Consider the following 7,174-nt stretch of genomic DNA (forward strand, 5'->3'; position numbering starts at 1 on the left):
AAGCTCCCTTGCCTGCAAGTTTTCCTTTACATATACTGCAACACCACCTCCCTTCTTACCTATACGGTCTTTACGGAACAATGTGTAACCATCCATATTATATTCTTCTCCATCCTTATCACTCAACCACGTTTCAGTTATTGCTATAATATCATAAGAGTCTGATGAGATAAGAGCCTCTAAATCATGAATTTTATTCCTAATACTCCTGGCGTTTAAATACAGACAACAAAGGGTAGGCCTATTACAGTGCCTACTTATAATATGATTTTTTGGGGCTTTCCGTTTCCCCCCAGTTACATACTTCCCTGCACTGGCTACCGGTCAAGTTTAGGATTGACTACAAATTATTACTATTGACTTACAAAACTCTGAATGGCCTTGCACCACAATATCTCAATGATCTTCTGGTCCCTTACAACCCTCCTCGCCTGCTTCGTTCACAAGGAGCAGGATATCTATTAGTTCCTGAAGTAGACAGGGCTACGGCAGGCTGCAGAGCATTCTCTTACAGAGCTCCGCAGCTGTGGAATGGTCTCCCGGCGGATGTGCGGGATTCAGGCACACTCTCGCTTTTCAAGTCTAGATTAAAAACGCACTTGTATAGCTTAGCGTATAGGAAACCTAGTTCTGGTTCCAGCTAGTCGCTCACTCCCAGTCAGACTAACAGTATGAGGTGAAGAGCTGGGTGGGGATCGGTGTCATTGGCTTTGGATAAACTGAGGCGTCAGTGCTGTCACTCTGGCTCTACACTAGAGTGCTGATGTTCAGGGAGTCCCCATGCCTGTGTTCCCGCCTGTCTCTCCCTATTTCTCATGCTGCTATACCCAGATCTGCCGGAGCCTAGACGAATATTGCACTCGATCGTTTTGCTTGCACTGCCTCTGGTTTCCTCAACTCTGGCTAATACACAATTATTCTTACTTCCTCCCTCACCCCTTCTGGGGTGTGCTCCCTGGAGCACAATGTCGTTGAAGAGTTTATGCCTCTGCGGCCTGCAAGACAACTACCTCCACCTCCGGCACCTACCCTCCAACCTGCCTGCCCTTGGCTCAACACGATGCCTCGCCATCCACCCTGCGGCTGTGTGTCTATTAATCCTGCCATCGTGCATCAAGCACCACGTGCCTGCACCGGTCGGCCGCTGCATTGAGACATATATTTCAACCCCTGTATTAGCTTAGTCATTTCATCTTGTCTGTATTAGCTTAGTCATTTCATCTTGTTTGTTTGACTCATCTGCTGGCCCCTGGAGGATGGGCTCCCCCTTTGGGTCTGGTTCCTCCCAAGGTTTCTTCCTCTTAGGGAGTTTTTCCTTGCCACCATTGCCTTTGGCTTACTCAATGGGGGGTCCTTACGAGGCAGAAATGTAAAGATCATTGAGACAATGTAATGTTGTGATAATGCGCTATATAAATAAAATTGAATTGAATTGAATGACAGAGACTGCAGAACTATTCAACTGCTCCAGTTACTTCTTTAATCCAATTTATGATATTTGTAAACATTCTTTAATAGACATTACCACCAAAATTCCTGTAGTAATTAACAGCTATTTTAGAGCAGAATTCACAAAGAAGCGAAACGGTGAGCTCAGCGTGTGTACAGACCCTAAACCACTGAATAAAGCACTGAAGAGGAACCATTTTCCTCTCCCTACCATTGATGACATCTTGCTAGATCTAAAGAAGCTTTTCAGTGTGTGACATCAGAAATGGCTGTTGGCATGTCAAGCTGGAGGAAAACTTCAGCTACCCGACCACTTTCTCGCCCCCTTGTGGCAGGTACAGGTGGCTGTGCATACCTATGGGCATCAGCACTGCTCCAGAGATTTTCCAAAGATGACTGAGCCCTGGAACGGCTTGGAGGGAGTTCATGTGATTACAGATGGCATTTCAATCACAGGTGAGGGAGACACAATGGAACTGGCAGAGAAAGATCGTGACAGAACACTGACGTAATTTATAGACAGATGTACTGAGGAAAACATCAAGCTAAATGTAAACTAAGACTGAGACAGACGCTGTTCCATTCATAGGATATTTACTGACAGTGGATGGACTTCAAATTGATCCAGAAAAAGGCAAAGCAATCCAGCAGATGCCCAAAGCAGGGGGGCAAAGACTCCTAAAAATGGTAAATTTCTTAGCCAAGTTTTGCAGCCACCGTTCAGACCAGTGTGAGCCTCTGCGACAATTGACCCATGAAGGCAGTTTGTGGGAGTGGACAGACATTCAGGATGCTGCATTCTCCAAAATCAGAGAGTCCATTGTGAATGCACCGGTACTGAAATATTATGATCCCAAGGAAGACTTGATTCTCCAGTGTGATGCTTCAGACACCAGTTTGGGTGCAGCTGTGATACAATGCAGGAAACCAGTGGCTTTTGGGAGCAGAGCACTCATGCAAACTGAGCAAGGATATGCTCAGATAGAAAAGGAGCCTCTAACAATAGATACTTCATTGATGCCTGTGGAAAGATTCTCTTTATCCTTCCCCCAAACTGCTCTCCTTAGGCAAAGGGGAACCTGGCTGTGAAGGGCAGCCACCCATGGCAGTGCCCAGGAAGCTGGGGGTTAAGGGCCTCATTTAAAGCAGCCACAGACATGCTGAGGTTGGGCTTGAACCAGTGACTTTCCAATCACAGCCACAGAGGCTTAACCCACTGAGCCACACACTGCCTCCAGTGCTTCCCTATTCTGTATGGCATGGAGAAGCTTCACCAGTGTACCTTCATTGCGTGCACATAAGAGGCTGCAATGCATACTGCTGCATCTACAGTGGTCTGACATGTAACCTGCTACCAACAGGAGCGACCCGATCATGCAGGTAGATTACAGTGGACCAGTGTCTAGGTTTGTAGGGAGAGGTAAGGATTGGAGAGTCGGACACAATGAATAGCAAGGGCCTCAGTTAACTTCAGATATCAATGTATTTCAAGATAATTTACTGAAAGAGACACAAAAATCACATTTAAATTTGACAGCAAGAAGTCTTTGGACAATCAGTTCAACTTTGTACAATAGCACCTCCGAAAAGTTTCTCTCTGTCTTTCTTGCTAGTTATTTCTCTTTACCCCCCAGTCAAGGAGGAATCAAATGCAGAAGCACATTGTACAGTAGGAGATGTAAGGTGCAACACACATTAAAAGCTGTTTTTGTGTGAACATTATAAAACAGATTAATACATATTAAGCAGTTTGAAACTTTACATTCAGACCTACATCAGTCAGAAAAAGCAGGCGATGACCAGCCCAACCAGCAGCTCCATCTCTGATTGTACAGAATCCCTTGTCAGGGTAACTTCTGAAGTCATGACTAAACTAATTTACAGCTTCACCAGTTATATTAAACTGATCATTGAGGAGGGAAATAAGTCAAGCCTCACAGTGAAGCCATAAAACATATGGGGGTTAAATGTATTACACTTTTTTCCCAATCATTTTGACGCGTGTCTCAATACCATGTCCACTTTTTACCTTGTCCACTTAACACATGCACCATAAAATTGGACTATGTGAGCTAAACTATGTATGCTTTTGCATTGCTTTGACACAATATGCATTCAATCACCACTTCCCCCAAATTTCATGAATACTTCTCTCAGTCAGTGTTTGCCACCAGCAAAACTTTGTACAACTACAGCACTTTACAATGCTTGAAGCTGGAAAGCTGAATGAAAACACATACCTGCCTATAATTTCAGCTAAGCACCTATCTAGTAATTTGTGAGGTTAGTGCCAATTTGCCATATGTGCAAATCTTTGGATTGGCATTTTCCATTGCCATTTTTCTTTAGCTAGTGAAAAATGGATGCAGTAAGAGGCAGAGGAAGAGCAAGAAGACACAAACGGAGAGGAAGAGGAAGAATCTTGGCTACTGATGAAATCAGAGCCACAGTATTTGACCATGTTGGAAATCATGGTCTGTCCCTGAGGAAAGTGGGTCTAAGAGTTCCACTCCACCTGCCTAGATCCACAGAGGCATCAATTGTCAGGATTTTCAGGCAAAGCAACAGGTACTATACACTATGTAGAGCATTCTGACTGAAGGCATTTGATTGGTGTATATATTACTGTAGTGGTGTGATTTGAGGGAAGTCTCCAGGAAAAAACTGATGCATCGATGCACGTTTGTCTTTACTGTAACCCACTACTGTAGGATTTAGCATTTACCTCCCACAGGAGGGAGAGGAAGAATTTACTGGTATCTGTGATTGTGTGGGACAATGTGGCCTTTCATCATTCCCGCCAAGTCACAGAGTGGTTTATAGCCCATCCCTGGATGATGTCATTATTCTTGCCACCATACTCTCCATTCCTCAACCCGACTGAAGGATTTTTTTCTGCATGGGGATGGAAGGTATATGACCATCGCCCACATGATCAGATGTCGCTTTTAGATGCAATGGCTGCTGGGTGTGTGGACATCCATGTGGAGGACATCCAGAGCTGGATAAGACACTCAAAGAGATTTTTTCCTTGGTGTATTGCAAGAGAAAATATTCAGTGTGATGTCGATGAAAATTTATGGCCAAATGCAAGGGACCAAATGGATTAGTCCAGGACAACAGTATACTTAACTGTATACAGTCAAACTTTGCTATTTGGCTATGTTTGTTTTGTTTTTTTCTGTATTGAATGTAATGTACTTTCAGTAGGTGGCTGTAATGTATTTTTCTTTTCCAGTGTATTGCGCAGCTGAATTTATTTACTGTATTATTTGTTTGTATTACAATGTTTACTGTAAGAAATGGCATACGTTTTTCTTTTACTTTGCAATAAACGTGTGAAAATATAGGATACAACAACACATCATATATATGCATTTTGCAGCGCTTCAAGTTGTTTGTGTTTTTTCATGCATTGTTCTTTGTGTGACAAAGTCATCTTGTGAGAGAGTGCGTGTGCTATAGGTTTGGCAGCGTGTGTCACTTTTGGGTGAAGTGTGAAGTGTTCTGGTGGTTTTAGTGCATATTGCACCGAAAGTTAACTGATATGCTCAGGTGCATGTTTGTAAAGTTCACAGTGTGAAGTGTTTTGAAAAAGTGGACATGGTATTGAGACAAGTGTGAAAATGATTGGAAAACACTATAATATTGACTTATGTAGTTGAATTTTGTTTATCCACTAGAGGGCAGTCACACACTGGAGATTCCCTAATTAAGATGATAAGATAAGATAAGATAAGATAAGATAAGATACTCCTTTATTAGTCCCACAAGTGGGAAATTTGCATTGTCACGGGAGAAAGTGGACAGTACAAGAATATCCATCCGCTTATCCGAGGTCGGGTCGCGGGGGCAGCAGTCTCAGCAGGGAAACCCAGACTTCCCTCTCCCCGGCCACTTCATCCAGATCCTCTGGGGGAATCCCGAGGCGTTCCCAGGCCAGCCGAGAGACATAGTCCCTCCAGCATGTCCTGGGTCTTCCCCGGGGCCTCCTCCCAGTGGGACATGCCCGGAACACCTCCAGGGAGGCGTCCAGGAGGCATCCTGACCAGATGGCTCCTCTCGATGCGGAGGAGTAGCGACTCTACTCTGAGTCTCTCCCGAATGACCGAGCTCCTCACCCTATCTCTAAGGGAGAGCTCAGCCACCCTGCGGAGGAAACTCATTTTGGCCGCTTGCACTCGCGATCTCGTTCTTTCGGTCACTACCCACAGCTCGTGACCATAGGTGAGGGTAGGAACGTAGATCGACTGGTAAATCGAGAGCTTCGCCTTTTGGCTCAGCTCCTTCTTTACCTTGACAGACCGATGCAGCGCCCGCATCACTGTGGACACCGCACCGATCCGCCTGTAGATCTCCCGCTCCATCGTCCCCCCACTCGTGAACAAGACCCCGAGATACTTAAACTCCTCCACTTGGGGAAGGACCCCATCCCCGACCCAGAGAGAGCATTCTACCCTTTTCCGGCTGAGGACCATGGTCTCGGATTTGGAGGTGCTGATTCTCATCCCAACCGCTTCACACTTGGCTGCGAACTGTCGCAGCGAGAGCTGAAGGTCACGGTCCGATGAGGCCAACAGGACCTCATCATCTGCAAAAGGCAGAGACCTAATCCTGAGGTCACCAAGCCGGACACCCTCAACGCCCTGGCTGAGTGTGATACAGTAACTCAGGCCCCTACTTTCCCTCAGCTCTCTGCCTTTCAGTCAGCCATTCGCTGTGCTCATAGGCTGTACGGCCGTCAGAAAACTCTTCACGTCCCCCTCCTATTATCATGCACTTTGACTTTTCTGACTTTTTGTAGGAGAATCTCTTTTTTTACCAATATTTTAGTGCTAAAACAGCTGCAGATAGGAAAGCGATGAATGCCCCGATCAGGGCATTGAAGGAGTTGAGGCTTACACAAGTTTTATATGATACTCCTGAGGATGTGAATATTACCATGGATGACTTCCAGTATCTTGGAACTCTCCCTATTTAACGCCATTGAACTGCACCGAGTTCGCCGGCCAATTCCTGCAGGTCACCATGATCGCTATGGCTGCTGTGCAATGTGCTTCCCTGTAGCAGCTTTGATTGCTTTGTTTGCCCATCCAGGAGTTGCTGTCTCCACCCCAGTTATTAATCACAAAATTGCATGACTGTTACATTGTTGCTGTTGTTTAATTAAATGTCCAACCTGCCCCTCAAATTTTCACTCTCGATTCTGGGGCTGATGCTCACCACAGGTTCTGCTGTATCCTGTCTGAGTTGGGGGAAGTAAGATCTGTTTGGCTGCTGCTTATGCCCCCACCCCCACAAAGCTCATTCTTCCTGGACCTATCTAGCCATATCCTTAAACTCCATGATTATGAGCTCATTACAGGAACAGATGCCAAAGTTGTCCATGACCCAGTCCTGGATAAATCCGCTTCTCTCTTAGGTAGTCAGGTATCCCCTCTAGTCACTCAAATACTTTATTATTTGCAACAACAAACTGCAGGTGTTGCTAAGTTGGAGTCTTGATTGGGTTTTTTTGAAGATCCAGAAGAACCACATGATTTGAATTCTCTCCTTGTCGAAGGAGATGGTGAGCCAACCACTGAGAACCACTTCTTAAGAAGAAGTGCTCTTACCACGACCCCGGTCTGGTAGGACAGAAGATGCACCCAGACTGTTCTGAAAAAAAAAAGATCTCTTGTTTAAAAGGAAAATTTGACCATTTCAGACAAGGACTAATTGATTG

Source organism: Paramormyrops kingsleyae, chromosome 4, assembly GCF_048594095.1.
Source record: "Paramormyrops kingsleyae isolate MSU_618 chromosome 4, PKINGS_0.4, whole genome shotgun sequence".
Taxonomy (NCBI): Eukaryota; Metazoa; Chordata; class Actinopteri; order Osteoglossiformes; family Mormyridae; genus Paramormyrops; species Paramormyrops kingsleyae.